Source organism: Orycteropus afer, unplaced genomic scaffold (assembly GCF_000298275.1).
Source record: "Orycteropus afer afer isolate SDZICR_OR568_19922 unplaced genomic scaffold, OryAfe1.0 scaffold00112, whole genome shotgun sequence".
Taxonomy (NCBI): Eukaryota; Metazoa; Chordata; class Mammalia; order Tubulidentata; family Orycteropodidae; genus Orycteropus; species Orycteropus afer.
This window is the reverse complement of record NW_006921699.1, coordinates 6,922,166-6,926,722: the sequence shown is the minus strand read 5'-3', so window position 1 is coordinate 6,926,722 and position 4,557 is coordinate 6,922,166.

Genomic DNA, 4,557 nt, shown 5'->3' with positions numbered 1-4,557 from the left:
AGAGCCGGGTCTCGTAATTCTCAAATCGACCCGCCACGAAAGTTTGCGCCGATTCTACCGTGGCAAAGCGAGCGCCCCAAGGCCGGGTCTCAAAAATGGGAACCCCAGACTGGAACCCTGGTTTCTTGGCTTTCTACTTTAGGAATTCCCTGATCTAAAAATATGAAATCCACTTCTCTGGAAAACTAAGGCCCTGGGATGCTGTATTCTTGGGATCCAGTGGCCTCTGACAGCCGTCAGGGCGAGAATGAGCAAACCCCAGGTTGCTGTTCATTTTGCCAAGGATGCAGGTCTAGGATAATAGCCAAGTCTAGGGTAATGGCAATGGCTACAGACACCAGGGCAGCACAAGAGAGGAACTGGCTGTCTCTTGCCCTTCTTCCCCAAGCTGCTTTTGGACACCCCATCTCTGCCAAGGAAAGAAAAAGTGGTGGGCTGAACGGGGGACTGCCTGAACTCCAGTTGGTAGAAGCTACGTTTGTTGCCTTCAGAGCCAGGCTCAGAATGCCCTTCTCCCAGGAGGAAAAAAAAAAAAAAAACAGCTGCTGGAAAAAGGCTGGAGTGGAGCAAAAGCTGACCACCTACTCCCTCCGTTGCATAGCCAGCCACTGCCTCTTTCCTAGCCCTCTCTTCCCCTCAGCTACTCTCAGGAACCAAACATTTTTTGCTGGACTCCGGAGAGTGATGAGCCCTACCAACCGCTGACGAGCAGCTCACGGGAGAGACCAGTTCTGCGCTCCCGTTGGTGCGACACTAGAAGCCATGAGGTTGAGTTGATCCTAGGTCTCCCCACCAAGACAGGCTAGGGAGCCCCAACTGGCAGAAGCCTCAGTCTAGGGTCCTGGAAAGCCTAAAGGACACAATGAGATCATTCCCACCCCCTACCGGAGCACCCTACTCCTCTCCCCTTCACTCAACAATTGCTTGTGTTCAAAGAAACAAGAGCTTTTATTGGGGAAGGGGTGTTAAGTCAGGCAGAAGGAGGTAAGTGGTCCCGACTGCACTCCCAAAACTGGGTTTTCTAGTTTGAACTTCTCCCGGCCTAAGAGGCTTAGGGCTGGAATGTCCCAGAGAGCCACGGATGGCCCCGGGGGCAGGCCATGGTACATTCCTTCCCTTTTCCTAAAATCCCTTGATCAGGGAGCAAGGATTAGGGCAGGATACCCCCATGAGTGGGTGGAAGGATAGGCCATGAGGGTCTTCCAACAACCCTAACCAAATTAAACTCCTGGACCATTGTTGGACACAGAGTCTGTTTTGAGTGAGCCTAGCCTCAGAAACTCGACGGCACATAACAACAACAACAACAAGCCTCAGAAACACCAGCTACTCCTCAGAAGGACGGCTGGGAGATCTACTTTCGTAGTGACACTGCCTCAGAAACCCAAGGAGGGGTCGCTATGAGTCGGGTCCAACTCGAGGGCAAATAACAACAGCCTCAGAAAAGGTCCCTATGGCAACTCTTTCACCCTCACGACCCTCTGCTCAGCCCAGCCAGAACCTCAAGCCTGAATTTCCTGAAAGTCACAGAATCACTGCTGACTGTGTGGCCTGGGAGTAACAGCGAATTAGGGCACATGGTTCCAGCTACAGGAAGCCCCTTTCCCACCTACCTTTGTGTCTCATTCTTAAGTGACAGCTACTGAAGCAGCAGGCTGGGATTGCTGTGTCCTATGCTGCTACTACTCACTGCCATCAAGTCGATTCCGATTCATAGCAACCCCCATTGGATTTCCACAGCAGTAAATCTTTATGGCAGTAGCTTGCCCCATCTTCCTTCCATGGAGAAGCTGGTAGGTTTGAACTGCTAAACTTCTGGTTAGCAGATAAATGCCTTGTCCACTATGCCACCAGAGTTTCCTGTGTCCTATGTCAGGCATGGGACTTGAGGTACAGTGCAGGTGAAGCCTTGTCCAAGGCCACATGGCCAAATCAGAACACTGAACCTCTGCTCTTGCAGCCCCTGCCCTGCATATGCATTTGTGTATGACACATCTGTGAGTGTGTAAGCCCCTGCCATAATGGATTGTGGTGGCTGGAAGGTTGTGGCTGGGGGTGAGCAGAGAGACAATATCCAGGACTCGGGTCCTTTCTCCAGACAACATTCAGGATCAGGCCATAGCTCCCTCTCCTCCATAGCTGCCTCACTTCCTACTTGTTCAGCAGAACAGACTCTCCTGGGGTTGGGGGGGGGGGGGATCCCTACAAGCTTCACCCCCTCTGTGTGTCTCTGGGCCTCTGGGAACACAAGGCTTTACCTGAAAGAGTCTGAGGGCTTTTCCATCCACACAGCAGGCATCATGATTTCCAAATAAAAGGACTGTTGTGCCTGCCCTGAGCACTGCCAGGGGCCTGAGCCCAGAGAGGCACACAGCAGGTGCTCAAAAACTGCATTAAATTCATGAACCGCAATAAATACAAGCCCCTCCAACAGAATAGCTGAAGCTGCAGGGTCGCAGAACAGTCCCAGCCCACATACATGGACAACTGCAGACTCTTGGAGGTGGGGGACATTTAGAGAGCTTCAACTCCAGGCCTCTGGATGCCTGTAAGTACACCATTCTTTCCACGGCCTTGCCCAAGGATGCATTTTGCTCCCCACTTTAGCAGGTTCAGAACACACCTCCTATCCCCTACCAGCCAGGTTTTGTGCACCTGAGACAAGAGGCCTGGCTGTGTGTACACATATGTACCTGGGTGCAGTGACTTTGTGTGTGCCTGTGAACATGGCACACCTGTGTGGTGTGCAGTTTGTAGGTGTGCACACATGCTCATATATCCTATCTGTACCCAGCTAGGGTGAGTGGCATACTACCGGGGTAGGGCAGCTACATAGAGGTCGGTGTGTGAAGGGGTACTCCTTTGGCATGCTGTACCACCTAGATACCTATTTGAAAGCAGCTGCAGGAGATAGTGGCCAAGAAATGTGGCAAAAGGTGTGGCTGAAAGCAAATGGTGGGCAATCATAAGTCCCTATACTCCCCTCCCCCCATAACCAAGACTAATTTCCTATGAGAGGTCTCTGAATTTAGAGAAACTTTCTGTGGTGGGGGGCACAAGATGTGCTGAGCTTTCATAATCCAAACTCAGGAAAGCATCCTCCATCTGATAAGTCTGCCTCAGACCCTGCCCTTGTGGTCACAGGCACCCAGTGAGAGTGGGCCAGGCCCTAAGGAGCTATCCTCTCTCCCTGTGGCCCAGAGCTGTAGGCCTTGGGCTGTGGCTGAAGGAGTGGGAAGCAGGCCTGGTTCTATCCTGCACCCACTCCTGCCCTACAGTCCTCACCAAGGAACTCAGCTCAGGGACTGGTTGCCTTCCTCTGATGGAGGGCAGGGTGAGGTCTCAAAGGTGGTGCCTTCACAGTGTCTCAGACACTGACAGGCTGTGCAAGCAGTCCAGGGCAGAGACCCCCAGGAGATGAGAATACATTCGGCTGGATGAAGGTCACCATCCTGCAGACGGGGGCTCCCTTGGGTTCCTGTGTCTGCCGAAGCTAGAAAGCAGGTGAGGGGCAGAGGGCAGCCTAGGGTCTGGCTGTGTCCAGAGAAGCCGGTCAGAGCTATATCCTACTGCTCCATGTTGTCTGTTTGCTCAAGACACTGAGGTCTCAGGGCCAGTTAACAATTATTGAGCAAAATCCTTTGACAAACTTCACTGAAGCTGGAGAATTCGAGGGGATCATTCTTGGGGGTGGGGAGGGTAACATCTTTGTCCCCAGCGAGGGCCGTGTGGTGCTGCCGCTAAGCTCCCATTGTATGGGAAAGCAGCTCAAAGATGGAAGGCTCCCTGAGCTTGTGGGTTGGGGTTGAGAGACGAAGTCACCTGGCAGCCCAGAGAAGCCAGAATGTGGGCCTCTGTCTGGCAAAACTGCCCTGCAGGGGGCAGAGACAGACCCTTTGCCTGCCAAGGCCTGGCGGATTTGCTAGGACCTGGAAGGTGCAAAGCAAGGGGAGAGGCAGGCTCTGCAGAAGTGGTTGTGGGCCTGTTGGGGTTTTTGGGGTCTCCCACTGCACTCGCCAGCGGCCTGGAGCCAAAAGAAACGTTTCGTCTGATTAGAAGCCATCATTTCTATCCCAATCCCGGAAAATTGACTGTGGTGCAGAGGGGGAGGCCCGAGAAGAGCAGCCTTCGGGGAGAGAGGATCCAGACTAATTAGGAAGCAGCATCTGGGGGGCGCCATAAGAGCTCAGGCTGCTGTCACTCAGCTGGGCTCTGGTCCCGGGAGAAGAAGCCGGGAGAGAAGGGGCCTGGAGCCCCTAGACGAAGATACCGTTGGGAGCTGCCAGATAGGGCCCCGGCCTCTGCCCTCGCCCCAGCGTTGGTTTGGCGGCGCCGGCTCCGTGCGATCCTCCTCGGCGAACATTCACTCATTCTGGGGCTGTTCTCGCTGGGGCTGGGGATTTCGTGGCAGGCCAGACAGAAGCTAATTCTGAGCGAAACAAGTCATTTGGGGCCTGAGGTGGGCACGAGCCGCGCGGGACTTGCAGGCCAGATGCGTTTCTTTTGTGCGGCCGAGGGAGAACTCGGTGTGTCACCGGGGAAGGAGGGAGAGGCGCG